The following is a 21,342-nucleotide window of genomic DNA, read 5'->3' as shown; positions in this document are numbered from 1 at the left end:
GCTGCTCCCACTACGGCGGTCCGGATTCCTATCCCGCCAAGGCCTGAAATAATTTCAGTATCGCTGCACTGCGAGTTGTTACCCCAACTCTAGAGGGTGAGGAATTGTGTGTGTGTGTGTGTGTGTTTGTGTGCGCGCATGTAAGGTCACAACATTACCCATAGATCGGTCATATATGAGCTCTGAGCTCTCCTCTGGGAGGGAAATAGCTGTTGATCATGAGTCCAACACGTGACCCAAGACCATGAAGAATACATGCACACAGCTTAGAGGGAACGATGGTCCTCGGGACCTCGAGTTAACGAAAATCGGGTCAGGTTCTTTGTAGCAAAGAGTGAGGTCAAAGGTCAAACGTCAAAGATTCTTACGCATGATAATTGTCGAAATAGAAATGTTTATAAGACGATTCTTTCTATGTAAAACTGAACTCGTCATGGTGAAGATAAATATCCGCCTTGCATACACGCACGCATACACACGCGCCCACGTACGCACGCATACACATATACACACACACATGCATACACACACACATACATACACACATGCACACACACACACACACACACACACACACACACACACACACACACACAAACACACACACACACACACACACACATGCACACACACATACAAGAGATACACATAGAATAGATCTGAAGAAGAACACTTTTCCACACAGAGTGGTGGACACTTGGAACAAACTGGACGAAACAATAGTGTGTGCAAAAGCCATTCATGAATTTAAGAGCAAATTAGACACTACGAGATACAAAAGCGGGACACTACGAGCGTAGCTCCCCTTCCTGTAAAATACAACTAGGTAAATATGCGCCCACACGCACGTACACACACACACACACACACACACACACACACACACACACACACACACACACACACACACACACACACACACACTCGTCTTCCTTTTCCTTCTTTCCAATCGCCTCTTCCGAATTTTCTTCTTCCATTTCCTCCTTTTCTTCCCTCTCTTCTCCACCCCTGCCTCTTCCTAATGTGGAGGTGATGCTCAGGATAGATAACCAAAGGAATGTTTTGCACACGGCTCGGTGGCGGATTGGTAAAGCATTGGCCTCACAAGCCAGAGAACCGGGGTTCGATTCCCCGGTCGGGCGGAGATAAGTTGGGTTTGTCTCCTTTCACGTGTAGCCCCTGTTCACCTAGCAGCGAGTAGGTACGGGACGTTAGTCAAGGAGTTGTGACCTTGCTGTCCCGGTGTGTGGTGTGTGAGTGGTCTCAGACCTACCCAGAGATCGGCTAATAAGGAGCTCTGAGCTCACTGCCGTAGGGTGGTGTCTGGCTGTCTCGACAGACTGCAGCAGATCCGAGGTGAATACACACACACACACACACGCACACTACGGCGCAGTGGTAGCGTTCACAACCGCTGCTACAGCAGCCGAGTTCGAATCCCGCCCAGGGCTGAAATAATATTAGTATCGCTGGGGTGCGAGTCGTTATTCCAATTCTCGTGGGCGAGGAGTTGTGTGTGTGTGTGTATTCACTTGGTCTTTGGATCACGTGTTGGACTCGTGATCGACAGCTATTTCCCTCCTGGAAGAGAGCTCAGAGCTCGTAGGTCCGATCTATGGGTAATGCTATGACCTTACACACACACACACACACACCCAACTCCCCGCCCACAAGAGTCAGAGTAACGACCCGAAGCGCAGCTGTACCGAAATAATTTCGGCCCTGGGCAGGATTCGAACCAAGCACTATGCGCACCACCATGCTAGTAGTTCATCGTTCTACCAACTGCGCCACCGAGTGTGTGTGTGTGTGTGTGTGTGTGTGTGTGTGTGCGTGCGTGTGTGTGTGTGTGTGTGTATGTGTGTGTGTGTGTGTGTGTGTGTAAGGTCACACCATTACCCATAGATAGGTCATATATGAGCTCTCTTCCGGGAGGGAAATAGCTGTCGATCACGAGTCCATAACGTGATCCAAGACCACGGTGAATGCACATATGCTCATACAAGCCCGCGCGCACGCACGCAGGCACGCATGCACACACATACGGCGGTACCTGGTTCGAATCCTGCCAAGGGCTGAAATTATTTCAGTATCGCTGCGCTTCGAATCGTTACTTCAACTCTCGTGGGCGGGGAGTTGGGGGTGTGTGTGCGTGTAAGGTCATAGCATTACCCATAGATCGGTCATACGAGCTCTGAGCTCTCTTCCGGGAGGGAAATAGCTGTTGATCACGAGATCCAACACGCGATCCAAAAAAGACCAAGGTGAATACACACACACACACACACACACACACACACACACACACACACACACACACACACACACACACACACACACACACACACACACACACACACACACATACAGGCTTGCTGGTATAGTGAAACTTTGCTTACTATATAGGCGGTCCCGAATTTGGTGGAAAAACGTCACAGCACTGCAAGTCAGCACACTGCTCTTAGGCAAGGAGTTTTGTTTGTGTGTTTACGTTTGATGTGTGTGTGTGATTCACCATGGTCTTTGGATCACGTGTTGGACTCGTAATTGACAGTTATTTCCCTCCCGTAAGAGAGCTCAGAGCTCGTATATACCCGTTCTATGGGTATTGCTGTGACCTTACATGCACACCCACCCACAACTCCCCGCCTACGAGAGTTGGAGTAACAACCCGCAGCGCAGCGATACTGAAATTAGTTCAGCCCTGGGTGGGATTCGAACACGGACCGCCGTAGTGGCAGGCGAGAAGTCTAATCACTGCGCCACGAGGTGTGTGTGTGTGTGTGATTCAACATGGTCTTTGGACCACGTGTTGGACTCGTAATCGACAGCTATTTCCCTCCCGGAAGAGAGCTCAGAACTCGTATATGACCGATCTATGGCTGTGTGTGTGTGTGTGTGTGTGTGATTCACCATGGTCTTGGACCACGTGTTGGGCTCGTGATCGAGAGCATTACCCTCCCGGATGAGCTCAAGGCTCATATATGCCCGATCTATGGGTATTACTGTCCTTACACACACAACTCTCAGCCCACGCGAGTATGTTGTGCCTGTGTATAAACACGTAATATTACTCGCAGTTCAAACCATGCATGAGCTCTGAGTTCTCATCCAGGAAAATAAGTTGTCGATCATGAGCCTAGTACGTGATCTAAGACCATTGTGAATAATGAATCACACATACATACACACACACACACACACACACGCGCGCGCGCGCACGCACACACACACGCACGCACACACACACACACACGCACGCACATACACACAAAGAAGAACTAACAGACAAAATACACAACATAATAAATAGCTCACTCAAAGAAGGAAAGATACCTAAAGACTGGAAAAATGCTAACATTGTACCAATATATAAAGAGGAAACAAGGAAGAACCTACCAACTACAGGCCAGTATCACTAACAAGCACTATGGCCAAAATTTGTGAGAAAATCATCAAGAATAGATGGGTAAAACATCTGGAAGACAACAACATAATAAACCCAAGACAATTTGGGGTCAGACAAGGAAGATCATGCACCACAAAATTAATATGCTTCTACTCAAGACTAATAGACATAGTGCAAGAAAGAAATGGATGGGCTGATTGTGCCTTCCTAGACTTGCAAAAAGCTTTTAACAAAGTACCACACAGAAAATTACTAAAAAAACAAAAAACTGGAACAAATAGGAGGAATACAAGGCAACCTACTAAAATGGATGGACTTCCTGACTGGTAGAAAGATGAGAGTAGTGCTCAGAGAAAAATATTCAGATTGGAAAGAGGTGATCAGTGGAGTACCGCAAGGATCTGTATTGGCACCAATAATGTTTGCTATTTATGTGAATGATATGGATGAGGATGTGAAATGTTACATGAGTTTCTTTGCAAACGACGCCAAACTGTTAAGGAAAGTAGAAACTGATAAGGACTGTGAAGCACTGCAGTAAGACCTGAATAAGGTATGGAACTGGAGTCAGAAATGGGAAGTGGACTTTAATACTAAGAAGTGTAGTATAATGGAGTTTGGAAAAAGCAAAAGCAGAATATCAGGAAAATATATAATTGGAACCAAGGAGGTAAAGAAGGAAGGATCCGAAAAAGATTTAGGGGTAATTATCACAAACGACTTGTCCTATGACAAACAGATTAACAAAATTGTCGGGGAGGCATACAATTTGCTAAGATCAATAAAATTGGCATTTGCATACTTGGACGAAGACATGATAAAAAAAAATATATATATTGGTTACATTGATAAGGCCTAGACTAGAACATGCAGCGACATTGTGGTCACCCAGTACCAAAAAGAATATAAAGAAAATAGAAAGAACCCAGAGAGCAGCAACAAAAATGGCACCTGCACTTGCAAACCTATCATATGAGGAGAGATTGGCTAAACTGGAGTTACCGACGCTAGAGCAAAGAAGAGAGAGGTGACCTACTGACCATCTACAGAATCATGAAAGGCACAGAGATACTACAGAAGAGAACTGATGAAAAACAGTTTTCCACATAGAGTAGTGGACACTTGGAACAAACTGGACAAAGAAATACTATGCGCAAAAACCATTCATGAGTTTAAAAGCAAACTAGGCACTGCGAGATACAAAGGCGGGACACCACGAGCATGGCCCCCATTCCCTCAAAATACAACTAGGTAAATACACGCACCGCGACTCGATGGCGCGGTGGTTCGAGTTCGCGGCCGCCTATACGGCGGTCCGGATTCGAATCCCGCCCAGAACTGAAATAATTTCAGTATCGCTGCGCTGCGAGTCGTTACTCCAACTCTCGTGGGGGGGGAGTTGGGTGTGTGTGTGAGTGTAAGGTCACAGCAGTACCCATAGATCGGTCATATAAGAGCTCTCTTTTGGAAGGGTAATAGCTATCGATCACGAGTCCATCACGTGATCCAAGACCATGGTGAATCACACACATGCACGCACGCACACGATGTAAACCGACGCTCCATTATAGTATATACAATAGCCTATTACTTGAGGCGAGTGGCGCAAGGGAGGTGGTGGTGGTGGTAGAGGTAGTGGAGAAGGTGTGTTCGCCACTGGGGGGCCCAACGGAGGCGGGAGCCTCCCCGGGGGTGCTGTGATGCAGACGCCCTCCTTTCTTCCTCAAATGAGCATCACTTCTAAGTATAATTCGCCCGGTATTGTAATATAATACGAGTCTCACTTGCTATCAAAGCGTAGATTTGGCGTAAATGGACCGTGACGAGGTATAGCCCGCAGGTGATGCTGATAGAGGCCAGATATTTCTCTCTCTCTCTCTCTCCTTCTATCTCTTTTTCTTACCCGACCTGTCTGAAGTGGAGGGCGATGAGTCCACTCGGGACTAGACAAGGGGGATCCTGATGCGCGCGCAGCTGGTGATTGCGGAGGGGTGTGAAAACTATTACCCTCTCTGTCTGGGGTCCTTATCTTTATCTAACCACATAGAGACACACACTTTGCTCTCCGGAGACCCCAAATCATTACCCTTGTGTCTGAGGTACTCGGACTCCCCTCTTGTTTCAAAGTGGACTCGCCCTTGCTGACGGTCTTCTCAGAGGCCAAACTTGCCTCGCGTAACGTTCATAATCCACCTTGCTTGCACCAAACACCTGCTTATCTCTGTCACTGCCAATCTAATTCTCACCATTAAGCTTAGGGGGGGAACAGGCGTGTGAATCGTCGAATACATAGTTTAAAAAGGGGCGAAGGGGAGAGAAAGAAAAGAAAAGAACATTTAGCTACGGAATGTTCTTTCTCACAAATGGCTGAGGTCAATTTGAACTTCACCTATTTTATCGTTTTGCTGCCTCTGTATGAGGTTTTTGATTACGCTATTGTCTTCCAGTGAGCGGTCGGGCTTTAGACGAATGGCCAATAATAATTTGATGTGTAAAGATATGCTGCATTATTTAAAGCCTGGTTGGAATTGTATACGGAGAGATATCTCATTGTTACGTATAGCCCAGAGCGCAGTTTATGAGAAATACATAATTTTATCGATGAGAGAAGGGATGTTGATTTCGTTCCGCCTTTATAAGACCTTTGTTATTCTATTGATAGTTTTCTTTTAATGCAGCATGAAAGTTCATCCAATCCTTCCCAAGAAGAAATACGTAGAATATAAATGGTAAAATGTATGTGTGTGTATATATATATATATATATATATATATATACATATATATATATATATATACATATATATATATATATATATGAGAGAGCATATACAATTATACAAATGTCTACACAATGTGTAGGCAGAATCGTGCACTCATGAAAACACTTACAAACCTGCAGATAATGTATGCTTTCATAAATTTGAGTAATCAATGACCAGTTTCTTAACCAATAAAACAAGAGAAACGAAGTATATGGCATTCATTCCGTTAGAATGAAACTCGCTTTGAAATATATCACTGAATGCAGACGCACCATGTTTAGTTCCTCTTGTAAAACACAGAAATGAAACTTGATGAATTCACGCTTGCGTACACACACACGGACACAAACATACATGTTCGCACACGTGCACACACATACATGTCCGCACACGTACACACACAAGTACACGCGTACATATTTGCCCTTGCAGGCGCATACGTCCCTGCTGCATCGCCATACGGTCCATTTACTGATAACATTTCCCCAATGACGAGGGAGTTCTTGTTTGTTTCGCCTCCTCAGCTCCTCCTCGCCCACCAGCGTCGCTTGGCGGGAATGGTGTTTGTGCTTCTGTCGCGTCTCATCCTGACGCCTTCAAACCGAATCATTCATTATTTGGCTCGGGAAACAAATTCTTATTTTATTTCTATTTCTATTATTGTTATTATTATTATTATTATTAGATTATCGTCATTATTATTACTATTATTATCATGTTTGTAATCTGGACCTTCCACCTTTGATACATTATTTGCGAAATTATTTATATCTGTATGCCGAATTTTGGGAAATTTGAATTTTAGAGATTCCCAATGGGAAGAACTATCTGTTGTATACTGTTAATTTTCGGCAATTTTCCCAAAATTTCACATGCAGTTCTCACCATACATGCCACCTTACCAAGTCGGATTTAGCCACCGTAGTAAGGTACAGAGGCTGTATCGTTCCTCTAGGGATAAACCGGTCCTGCAGTGGACCAGTGAGGCTGAGCTACAACTACAACCATGTCAACACCCAAGCCTGATCCATGAGGTACATATCTATACAAAAATACATTTCATCAATGTATTGATATATATATATATATATATATATATATATATATATATATATATATATATATATATATATATATATATATATATATATATATATATATATATATTAGGGTGTGTATCAGAAGATACAATATTCAGTAATGAATTATATGGTTGCATATTTGGGATATATTTTGCATTATGGAAGTCTTGGCAACGGTGGTGGCATAATCGGTAGCATGCTGGTCTCGTAGATTCGCTTAGTAGTGGGTTCGAATCCCGCACTTCTCTCCCCCAAACGCATAGGGATAAGGTGACGACTCTGGCCGCGGCTACTCAGCGCCTCCTGGCGTAGGCTCTTGACCTCATCCTTCCTTATATGGTAAAAAAATCGACAGTGTGTGTGGGGTGGGGGGGAGGGGAGGTGTAAGGGGGGCCCATTAAGATTAATGGGTTCTGTTCCTACTAATGGGGGTTTCTCCCTCTCCTCAGGCACTGGGCTCCCATTATCGACCCATTTTATTAATCTTAGTCGCCACAGAATCCCGATACTTTACAACAGAAGCCCGGGAGGAAAAAAGAAATCTGAAACAGGTTCTACGTAGCGAGGAATAACGACCTCTATGCCAACAGTACTTAAGTCTGAAAATGCGATGATCTCGTAGGACGGTTCTCTTGCATGGAAAAAACGTCCTTATTCCGTCGTGTCATAAGGGCGATCATTGGGTGATGAGGTCTGGAGGGACGATTTGTCTCTGTAGGCTAAGCCTGACATAATTATACGGCAACTCTTGATTAGCCAAACCGACTCCCCCCCTCCCCCCCCACTCACTCCTTAGAGGGTCAAAGTTCGACCCCCCCTCCCCCTCCCGTCCACTTTGATTCAGTTGAGTTACAAAAACCTAGACCCCTGTAGGTGATTTTTTTCATCATTATTTTTTCAATATTGTATTAATTATCCGCTCTGCAAAATATCTAAGCATTATTGTAGTCTTGGTCCTAATTGTAGTTCAGGAATTGGAGATCGTATAGCATTTACTGACGTCACGCGGTGACTCTTGGGGATTCGAACCACCTGTCTGTGGTTTCTCACCTCCAGACGCGGTGCGTCCACTCAGCCACATCGCTGAAAAAAAAAAAAATCTGGTTATTTTTTCTTCCATCTTCTCGCTAACGAGATGTGTTGGCCTAGTGGTTAGAGTTAACAGTTCGCGTCCCAAAAGTTGGATTCAAATTCTGACTAGCGGATTAGTATATGCGAGGAACAGTCTTACCTTACGAATTCTCTCCCTCAGTGCTTACCTAGGGCAAGGCGCCGGGGCTGGAAGACAATTCCAACAAAAATATTTCGAAAATCGATAAAGATCTTGGACTATGGGCCTAAATATGGATTGGGATTGGTCGACGCTCAAAGTAGGAAATGAGGGAAATCATCTTGCACCACATCACTCCCCCTACTATTCCTAAACCCTACTCCCTCTCCCGTACTCCCACCTCTCCCTCCCCTCCTCCACTCCTTATCTATCCCCACCCCTTCTTATCAGTCTCCGCCCACAATATGAATAATTTAATTTCGTCGTTGAATTATTGCCATGGTATAAGTCCGTTTCGTTCATTTGCATTTGAAACACAAAATGACAGATCTATTACAAGCACCCCTAGAGGCCCGTGTAGCCATCCTAAGAGACATGCACTGGCTACAGAGTAGCCTGAGGAAGTCCCTCTACATCGATTCACATCGAGAAGAGGAGCAACTGATGGCCTCGCTCTCCGGCGCCTGTGAGAAGGACCCTTCCAAGTTCTGGAGGACCCTCAAACGTGAGCTGGAGGAGTGCTCTGTGCCACCACCCAAGGTCATCAACCATCTTAACCACTCTGCACACTCCCCCCAACACCAAGCTGACCTTCTGGCGTCAGCATGGAGTGAGGTCTTTAAGCCCCATCCTGTGCAAGGACCACATTGCTTTAGCACCTTGCACAGTGTTAACTCATTTATGAACAGCTGTAGTGACCTCATTCCCGACGAGACTGTTGATCTCTCTCAGTTAGATGAAGATGATCCCCTTATCTGCCCCATCGTTTTGGAGGAGGTAAAGGGGGTTATCTCGGCACTAAAACTAAAATCCCCTGGCCCTTCAGGCATCGATGCACACATACTCAAACGTATGCCAGACAACATAATCTCACACATGACGACACTATATAACAGCTCACTAGCCTCTGGGTACTTCCCACAACTATTCAAGGCCTCCCATACCATCCTCATTCCTAAACCCCAGAAACCCGCCTCCGCCCCCCTTTCATATCGGCCCATCTCCCTTCTGGAGTACTTTGGAAAGGTGTTCGAGCACGTCTTAAGCCGCCGCCTGACCGTGTACCTAGAGACGGAGAATGTGCTGAGGGACTGCCAGTTTGGTTTTCGGCCGGGGCGCGGTGCAGAAGACGTAATATCCATAATCACTCAATGGGTTCAAAGACCGCCAGACGGTCGCCCTGGTAAGGCCATTTTGGTTTGTAAGGATGTGGAGAAGGCATTCGATGCTGTCTGGCACGAAGGCCTGAAGTACAAATTGTACCACAACTTCGACTTTGCCCTGCCGTTCACAAGGTTGCTCTGCAACTACCTGGACGGCAGGTCAATTAGAATAAAGTGGCGGGGCTGTCTGTCCCAACCTTTTGTGCCGAAGGCTGGAGTGCCGCAAGGGTCAGTCCTTGCCCCCACTCTGTACAATCTATATACGAATGACCTGCCAGAGCCGGCTTATCCTCGCAACCAGGCTCTAACTCTCTCGTATGCGGACGACACTAACCACATAAGCAGACACAAAACGCTGCAGGGAGCGTTACACGTAATGCAAAACATCCTAGACGGGGCACACGCGTGGGAGCAACAGTGGCGCATTAAGACCAACGCGTCGAAATGCAATGCTGTACACTTCCGCTGCAAACGAACCAACAGAACAATCACAAACACTCCTCTTAAAATAAACAACACAAACATCCCAGCGAAGGACCATACCCGTGTGCTGGGTAGCACACTTGATAGTGGCCTTACCTGGACCCCACACTTCCGCAAGCAGGGAGCGAAGGCTAGGGCTGTGCTGGGTAGGCTCAGACGCTTCAAAACTGCAACACTGAGAACCAAACGTCGATTGTACCTAGCCCTCGTCAGACCGATTCTGTGCCAGTCCCCGGGACTAAGCCAGCTGACATGTGCCACCAATAACTACGAGCATCAGAAGGTTCAGAATGCCGCTGTCCAGTTCATCACGGGCTCGCGATGGAGCGACTTCAGAACCTCTGAGTCTCTACACCAAATTTCCAACATCCGTCCACTCAACCAACACAAACACAAACTTCACTCAAGACACCTAGAAAAACTGCACGCCAAACACAAACATCTGATACAACATATTACACCTAGACCACACCGTACAGACTATCTGTCAGCTGCGCCCGTCCCACGTGCGGTGTACACGATAAAACGTGTATAACCGCACCAACAAGTAACACACCCCTTCACCAGCTTGACTGGTGATAATGTAATAATAATAATGGTAATGGTAGTAATAATGATAATAATAATAATAATATCGTTACTCAAACCTGACCTGGGGTAAAACAGGAATCCTCATGCCTTACCTGGGGCTAATCAGGAACGCCCTCTAAACGCGGGAAGTGAAATCTACTCACTAACCGTAAATTACACACACACACCTCTCACGAACATAGCCGCATCCCACGCACAAACATATACACTTCCTTTTTCTTCGACTAAAATTCGCTTCCTTTCTCACTTTCTCTTATACTACATCTTCTCATTTCAGTTTACCTCCCACTAAAGATTTTTCCGTTTTTCCACCTTTCTCTACTACTACGCCTCCTACCATTTTCTCAACTTTCGTTGGTGATCCTAACCCCGTTGGTAACCCCGTTGGTAATCCCAACCTCCTAACCTCCGGCGTCGGGCGCTTCCCTCCAAGCTCCTGGTCAAGTCCTCCTATGCCATGACAACAATCTAGCCCCTAATTGCTCGCGATTCGCCCGGTGGCAATAGCCCTCTTTTATACACTACTATCTTTTCATTTTCTAACAGACGTTCTTCCCCTCCCACAAAACCCGATCCCGCGCAAGCGAGGTGGTCTTTTCTTGAATTCCAGAATTCCAGACTAATTTAGGTTTAAGAAGGAAATAGGCAAGAACGAGTTTACCAATACAACGGTTATCGTATGGAATAGACTTAGTAACAATTTAGTGAGTGCTGAAACAGTTGGTTGTTTATGAGAATATTAGATAACTTTATGGTTAGGGCTGAAAGGTGGTAAGGGACATGGAACTGCCTAGTGTAGGCCTCATAGTTTCTTGCAGTCTCCAACATTTTTGCGTTCATATGACTGTTTATAAAACGACCTAAAATAACTACAAATACAAGGACACGGTATACATCGTGTTACTAAACAAAAAAATGAATACAAATCAAATCAGAATAATACGAAACAAAATAAGCAATAAGATGAGATAAAACGAAACGAAATAAAATATGCATAAGGGATATCTTGATGTTTCCCGCCGGAATCTCACTAACTGATCTTTCTCGAAACTTTCTCATTGTGTTCGTTTTCTTTACATTCCGCACCTGCTCGACTATGGCTTCCGTCCAGTTGTTCTAATTACTCAATCTCCTTCCAGTCTCCGCCCTCTCTTACAGTCTCTTCTGTGGGAGGACGAGCAAATGATCTATAGCTCTTGCCTCTCAACAGACATCTTGTACAAAAAACATCCCTATGTTGCAACGACAACCATTTTCTTTTATCTTATAAAGAATTCTTAATCTTTGAAAGAATAACGGTAGTTGTTTGAAACCAGGGTCTATAGCTACAAACAAGTCCGAATACGTGCATCTCGGCTTTAGATGTTGGAATTTCAGTATCTTCATTCACATGGGGCAAGTTGAGAGACCGGTCAAGCGTGCAAGTTACTTGCAAGTGACTTGCCTCGTGTAAATGAGGCTTTAAAGCGGGCTTTTCAAACCAAGGCCTAGATTCACAAACAAATCCGAACACAAATTTAATGTTAATTAGAATAACCAGAATTAATCTTATAATTTTTTCGGTAATCTCCCATACTAAAAATTAAAAGCAAACTACAAAATACTACCGCAGAAGTTAATATAAATTTAAAGAGAGCGAGTATATTTTTAATCAGATGGTGATGATGGTTTTTATGAGAGATAGCTAAGGTGAAATTCGTACGCTTTAAAACCCATTTAAAGAGGCCAGTTTTGTTTGCGATTGCGGGCGGATATGAAGGCGAAATACTTTGAATGTACACAATTTCATCTATATTATTTTGGAATGGTTCCATGAAGGCATTTTATATGTGTTTTTTTTCAAGCCTTGGGCTATTTTCTAAAGGTACATCTTCAGAAAAGAAGGGATACCATATAACGACAACTGATATTGCTTCATCTGCCGCGAAGACCATTCTTGAAGCTTTTATTATTACTTACGATGCTGCTAATTTTACTGCTGTTGCCATACCTAGGTCTTTGGTCGTCTGTTAGAACAGAGCTCAAGGGTTTTCCTGTTAAGAGTAGGTCCTGTTGGTGCGCCTGCTACCAAACAGTATTATTTTTTATACCACGAACATCCCTGCTGTTGCCACATCCTCTACTCGTACGAAGTCAGCGGCCAGAACTAATGTTTACTGCCTTCTCGCTTGTTTACAACACCAACAAGACATACGACGATGATAATAAAGTTGATTATAACCATTATCATCACCCAAGTCCCTAATTGTAATGATAACATAAATATTAAGAATGTTTATCATAGCAATGGTACTCCAAATGGTAAATATGAAAATAATGAAGGTAAGGATGTTGGTCGGCTAATTGAAGTTTGCCTGTACTACGGACGGTCTCCCCTGGAGCCGCGGGCCGGGGAGACAGGCAGGCAAGGAGGCCGGGCCCTCCTCAAGAAATATTGAGGTGTGAAGTGTAATTAGTGGAACAAATTAAATCGCGTTTGGGAGCTCAGGCCTTTAGTGGTATTGTAAACGGTTAACCCGGAATTAAACTAGCTTCGAGCGCCAGCGTTGGGCTGTGATTGCTAATGACATCAGGTAATAGGGTGAGTCTACATTGGATTGGTTTCTGTCGTCCGCGTGAGATCTATGTTCCCGCCACCGACGTAGAGCTCCCGTGACGTCATGGACCCCCAAGATGGGCGTCAGGTAAGCTTATCTTCTACTTCACATATTGTTTTTGGATGAAAGTAGAGTTGGCGTTTTTTATAATTTTTAATCTAATTACTCCGGAAGAAGTCTACCTTGGCCTGATAAAGTCGCCTGACGGCAGCAAGAAGAGGCGCACAAGTTGTGAATTGCAATGAAAGGTTTGAAGAAAATAGATATAACTTAGATAACACGTTTTTAAAGAAAACAGAGTACGAGGGAGACGTGGGAGTTCTAGTGAGTCCTGACCTTAAATCCAGTAAAGAGTGCATTAGCGCCAGGAATAAGGCTAACAGCATTACGTTTCATTGCGGTACATTTTTGGTTTCCGTCTTATAGAATAGACATCAATTCACCAAAATTTGTACAGAGGAGAATGACCAAAATGATACATGGGCCCAGAAATTTATTTTACGAAGAGAAGCTTAGGGAGGCACCTTAACTTACACTGGAAAGACGCAAAGTGAGGGGGGGGGGTGATCTAATAGATGTGTTTAAGTGGATCAAAGGCTTTAACAAGGGTGACGCAAACAAGGTCATCATATTAAAACAACAGGGCAAGAAATGGTTTACTAAAAGGGTAATTAACAAATGCAATAGACTTCGTAACCATATAGCGAGCGCTGAAACTATCGGTTGTTTTAAGAAACGGTTGGACAACTTTATGGACGGGGATGACGAGTGGTAATGGACATGGAACTGCCTAGTGCAGGCCTCATGGTCTCTTGCAGTCTCCTTCATTCTTATGTTCTTAAGAACACAAAAACAACACAACACTTTTTGTAGATGGAATTTTATTTGTTTGTTGGAGTTATTTGTCCTTTTCGTTTCTTTTATTTCTAGTTTTAACGTTTTTCCGCGTTTCATTATATCATTGATTATTTTTCCCTTAATTTAATTAAATTGTAGAGAATGATGTTTGTCATGTAATTTCATTTAAGGTCAACAAACACGATGGAAATGGAACAAATTCAAATATATATTTCATTGTATTCACATCGATACTGTTTTGTTTACTAAAACAGTCTTTATTTCAAGAAAATTGAAATATATATTCAACAACAACATAACGGATCACTGGGTACGCAGGTGTAGAATTCTTACCTTTAGAGTCCTTTCCCTGATTCGGAACGACAACTGACCAAACCTAACCGAATTTGACCTAACGTAATTTAATATAACCAAACCTAACCTAACCTAACCTAACCTCACCGAACTTTTTTTTTTGCGTTCTATCAACAGTCATCATGATATGTGTAATATGGACGTACACAACAAAATAATAATACGGTGTGTGTGTGTGTGTGTGTGTGTGTGTGTGTGTGTGTGTGTGTGTGTGTGTGTGTGTGTGTGTGTGTGTGTGTGTGTGTGTAGCGGAAAGGGGTAGGGTATGACGTCACCCAAAGTGCTCTAGCAGGAAAGGATCGAAAAATATATCGAAAATGGGGGAGGGGTGATGTTATTGGTGGGGGCGTTTTTTATTTTATTGATTTATTTTATTTTATTTTTTTACACTTGGCAAAGAACTATGCTGGTACCAACATTTCAATCAATCAGGTGTTGTGTCAAGTACGTATCTCTCCGGAGAAGCCTCGGCCCCACAGCCGCCGCCAAAGGTCCTTGGAAATTTGCATAGATGTATCCAGGTAGAAACGTTTGGTTGCTGTTATGGGTGAACACTTATGTTCTCTCTCTCTCTCTCTCTCTCTCTCTCTCTCTCTCTCTCTCTCTCTCTCTCTCTCTCTCTCTCTTTTTCAAAACTTTATCCTAGTTAAGCTGAAAGAATTTTGTTCGCTTAATGGTCGGACCGCGGAAAAAATGGATATCATATACATATGTACATGCGTACATACTAGCGATTTGTGCCATGATGCATATGTACATACATACATACATACATACAAATACACACACACACACACACACACACACACACACACACACACACACACACACACACACACACACACACACACACATACTGAAATAATATCAGTATCGCAGCGCTGAGGGGTGTTACTCCAACTCTCGTGGGCGGGGAGTTGGGGGTGTGTGTGTGTGCAAGGTCATAGCATTACCCATAGATCGGACCTACGAGCTCTGAGCTCTCTTCCAGGAGGGAAATAGCTGTCGATCACGAGTCCAACACGTGATCCAAAGACCAAGTGAATACACACACACGCATATATATATATATATAATGCAAGCAATCACATCACATGGACAAACTGGGAAAAACTTGGAAACAAGGATTTCCCAACATAAATATAGTGTGAGATCTGCCCAGGAAAACAATGCGTTATTCCAACATAAATCATTAAACAACCATCATATTGATTGGTCTAAGGCAACAATTTTAGCTAAAGGAAAAAGCTTGCAAGAAAGAAATGTAATAGAATCTTGCTTAATATCAGGCACGTTTGACAAAAATATAAACTTAAGCTATGGTCATTTTAAATGTGATAAATTGATAACCCAAATGGTCACCGAGATCTTTCCGCCAGATTGACCCATATGTGTTGATCAAGTCGATAGGGGTTAGGTCATCCCCCCTCCTCACATTGTCTCCCCCCTTCCCCCCCTATGGTTGCCACCTGATACTTATATTTAAACCCTACTCTGTATCTCTGTCATTTAGTCTGAAGATGTAATATACGAAAGTACTTACTGTCTACAAGTTTCCTTTCTCCTGTGGTTATTTTGCATATATATATATACATATATGCATGTACGCACACACGCACACTGCACACATACGTACGTACATACATACATTCATGCACACATACATATACACATATAACACATACGTACATACATAAATACATACATTCATTTACACATGCATACATACAAACATGTACAAATACGAGTACATGCACACATACATGCACATATGCATACACACAGGCGCGCGTACACACACACACACACACACGCACACACACACACACACACACACACACACACACACACACACACACACACACACACACACACACACACACACACACACACAGTTGGAACAAGTTAGATGAGAAAGTGGTGTGTGCAAAAACAATACATGAATTTAAAAATTGTTTAGATAAAATGAGAAATGAAGACGGGACCCCACGAGCATAGCTCCCCTTCCCGTAAAATACAACTAGGTAAATACAACTAGGTAAATACACACACACACACACACAACATAGATTTCTCTGGGAAGAAACTTTGGACTCGCTCGTGTCTGCGTTGCATTTGTGTAACAATTTTCTATCTCGCCTACTGAGAGTAGAAGAAAGGGATCAGTCACCGGTTGTCAGCTGTCGTGAAAATAAAGGGAGGAGCTACAACCGAAGTTGATAAAGGGATTTGGAGGCCAATCTGGAAACCGTGTGCCAACCCCTCGGGGTTGCACCTACAGATGCGCGTTGGAGACTAATTCTTGTGTAATTTTGGTGTAATGAGCCCAGCAATTATTTTGTATATCGTCATAAACTGTGCATATGTTTCGTAAAAGTGTACAAATGACATCTGTGGAGTGCATGATTATATCGTGCAGGTTATGATTATGCAGAAAATTGTTATTCAGTGGCTTGGATGAACTTGTGGATATATATATATATATATATATATATATATATATATATATATATATATATATATATATATATATATATATATATATATATATATATATATATATATATATATATATATATATATATATATAATATATATATATATATATATATATATATATATATATATATATATATATGTATGTGTGTGTGTGTGTGTGTGTGTGTGTGTATGTGTGTGTGTATTTTTACAACACTGGGTCCCAGTGAATAGCGATACATTTTTATCAACCACAATACACTTTCTAAGTCACTACAGCACTTGTTACGAGCTAACCAGGTTCGAGTCCTTGGTCGTACCACGTTTCAATTTCTGCATGTTGCCTCCATCGGACACCCGGTGTTGATGGCTTAGAATTAAAGTGCATTGTGGTTGATAATAAGTATATATATATATATATATATATATATATATATATATATATATGTGTGTGTGTGTGTGTGTGTGTGTGTGTGTGTGTGTGTGTGTGTGTGTGTGTGTGTGTGTGTGTGTGTGTGTGTATGCATCCTGGCTCCCCGGGCATGCTGGGCTTAGATGATGGGTTTTAAGTTTCGTTTCACTACTAAATACTGAAACATTATCATAATTATTTGTGAAAGTTTAGATGTTCAAAATTACTGTCAATGACAGCAGAACTGTTAGGAATCTCGCAACTTTTTTTTAATGTTGGACGACATCTTTGAAAGTTTTCAGCGTGTTTTAATTCAAGGAAGGACATTTCTTATGAATATTTAAATGCTGTAAGATGTATATTACGGGAAGGGGAGCTATGCTCGTGGTGTGTGTGTGTGTGTGTGTGTGCGCACGCGTGCGTGTGTGTCTGTGTATGTATTTGTATGTATATGTGCATGTATATATGTGTGCGTGTATGTCTGTATGTAAGCTTGTATACGTATGCCGGATGAAAATTCCTAAAAAGGAGGAATTTGTTCTTTCACGGAAAAAAGCCTAGACGAACTAAGTTAGTTTCATACCTAACTCTCCTATGTTCCATTTTTTTTATTAAGAATAACCAGTCTTAAACCTACGCCCACATTAATCAGTTCCAAATAAAAGTAATCAAACTACAGAAGGTAACGAAAGTTTTATCACATATCTCCTAACCATTTTTTTTTTACTAAGAACTATAAGATAGATAGACAGTCAAGGAGATAGAGAGATAGATGAAGAAAAATATAAAATAATGAATAGAAACATTATGCATATACTTAAACTTTAACGAAAATTTACAATGCATACCCAGTTGATATTACTAGTCTGTTATCTGTTCAATATTAGAATATTCCCGTTTCTTATTTCTATTCTTTGTTATTTTTTTCTTAACTGATTGTACTCGTACGACATGCATTGTCATGAAGGGATCTGTGATATCGGTAAATATGTAATACTCATAATTTTGAAATCATGATGTATGAGAAAAATATTTCTCATAACTTTTGCATAAGAGCAACAATGATAAACGATACAAATTTATTATATGCAGTTTTATACGAGAATATTTTTTTATAAGGCAAGGCCTTCACAAGAAAAATTAAGAGTAAAATTTGGCTTTGCACATCTTTTCTGGTTGAAGTCGGCGACGTGACGTCATATCGCTCGTTGATGAGACGTTTGGATCTTTCCTCGATTACTGGTCTATATGTCCCATCTTTCCCGATCTTTTTTGCACCCTTAGCATCAATCAGAATTATGGAACAACATAATTTTCTCGCACGCATACGAAATACTGCCACCACCGACGACGGCAAAATTAATTTATTTTCATGATCAATACTCTAGGAGCAATAGTCTTCTTTGTCTAAGTAGAAATGGTTGATCATTGTAATCACACGTATCATGTAAGTACGAGGATAAGTTTATAAAGATAATTTCCTTTGCTATGCCATTATAGTGATGAATCACTGATTGAGTATAATCACCTGCCTTATTATTTTCATGATTATTCTTTGCAAAAGGTACGATCTTTATGGTAGGAGAGAGTGTTAATAGTACCTAAGTAATATCTACATAATCGATTACTTTAAAGACTTCAGTGTTGCTTGTTTTTTCTACATATTAAGAAAAAAACTAAAAGAGGGCAAAAATGACTCGTAAACTACCGCTTCTGAAAGAGTTAGAAGAAGAATATATAAATTTTAAATTGTCTGTACAGTTAATTATTCTTAATTTTTATTTCTATTTTTCTTTTTAAGATTCCACGTCATGGGCAGGAAGGAAACACTAGGAGGAGGAAGAGAATTCCAGAACCTCCCAGAGTAAGAAGAAAAACAGTTGTTTACTCCTGAAAGGTATTTAAATGATTACAATGATCTAACTTCAATAAAAGATGGATATTGATAGCAACATAGGTCTTATTGATTAAAAAATAGCTTTTCTTTTGTAAATATATCAAAGACAAGTTTGCAAAACTGTAATAATGATAGTAATGATAATGATAATAATGGTAGTAATAGCAGCAATAATAAGTTAATAATAATAATAATATTTATTATTATTATCATTATTATTATTATTATTATTATTATTATTATTATTATCATCATCATCATCATCGGTTAGTATTGTATAGGATGACTTGTTTCACTCATAAATACTGTAATATCCAGCATCATTTGCAAAGCTGTAGCTCGTATATTTTCTCTCCACGTCGTAAAGTTACGATGTCGATAAGTCTTACGAGGCCGTGAAGGACTCGTCCACATCGTAAAGTTACGAGGTCCCAGGCCCAGCTGATGTCAGCCACACTATACGTGGAGGCAGCTGTACATCCCGCACGTTGTCAACAGTGAGAGATGTGAGAACGACAGAATATATTACAAAACATTCTCGTCGCATTTGAAAGTACTTTACCTTTTCATCATTATAATTTATTATCATTGTGGTTATTACTGTTGTGCTGTAAAGCGGAGTTATCCAATTCTTGACGTCTTTTGCAGTTAGGTCCTCTTTCAGGTTTAGATAATTCAAGGAATAAGTCATTTTCATATTTTTTCGTATATTCGAGTATTTTGGAAAAAAAATTGAATTTGCTTATATATTTTACTATTTTCAATGTTGTTGCCATTATCGTTGTTATTATTATTATCATCATTAATATGTATACTATTATTATTATTATTATTATTATTATCATTATTGTTATTATTGTTATTATTATCATTATTGCTATTATTATTATTGTTGTTTTTGTTTTTATCATTATTATCTCGATTATAATATTATTATTGCTATAATCGTTATTATTTCTATTATAATTGTTATTATTAGCATCATTATCATTACTATTATTATTTAGTGTTATTATCTTTATATATTTATTATTATCAAGTATAATTTTCTATGCCCCTGTGAACAATAGAGCAATGCTTAGACTACATTATTGTTGAGCCAAGATCTTTTTATATTGATATATCATCCTGTTTGTTGCACTTAAATTGTGATCATTAGGGACACCTGTAATCATTCATGCACGTTTGATCACCGTCGACATCATCTGTATTAATTTTGATCATTAGGATCGTGATTGTTATCGTTTGCCACCCTCGAAACACCAAGGAACATTTGACGGGATTAAGCGTCATAATAATCTATTATTTGCGTATATAATACTAATTATATTTATATGTATACCATCCTTATTGCTGAACTTCGTGGGTTTTAATCTTGTGTATGTTTTTTTTTATTTCCATTGGCCCTTGTATGTAGAGAAAATTGATCTGAATCGAAGATTCGTTATATAAACACTATGTCGCTTTTGATGAGAAACTGTTTAAAAATATTGAATTTGAAATAAACTGTATGGTAAGTATTGGTTACAAACAATAAAAACTATTTCAAGTTTTTCATTCACTTTATGTTATTTTTGTGATATCATTATTTGTAATGAACATGTCTTTATTAGCAGACTATATATCAGATGCTCCCAGGCGGGACATTTTGAATTCATGTTCTTTGCGCAAGAGCTAAACATTATCTTCCAGATTTGAACTTTTATCTTTTCCGTTACTGTCCAAATTCACAACGTAAAACAAAAAACAGTATTTTGTACCTGCCTCAAGTCTAATTTCTAACCTCACGCGAGGGCTTCTGAAGCATATTAGTTAATTATCCCTATTTAATTAACTGCTGTTCCTTTACGGCCCTACCCCAGCTGCGCATTTCCGCCCGTACGCATACCCGCACTAAGGCTCCATTTAGCCTAACCGCGGGAACAGGTGCAAGTCCAACGGTCGACTTTAGTGCACGGAATCTCAGAGACGATATTCGTAGAAA

Source organism: Oratosquilla oratoria, chromosome 18 (assembly GCF_046742065.1).
Source record: "Oratosquilla oratoria isolate Oo_2021 chromosome 18, ASM4674206v1, whole genome shotgun sequence".
NCBI lineage: Eukaryota > Metazoa > Arthropoda > Malacostraca > Stomatopoda > Squillidae > Oratosquilla > Oratosquilla oratoria.
Note: the sequence above shows the minus strand (reverse complement) of the source record.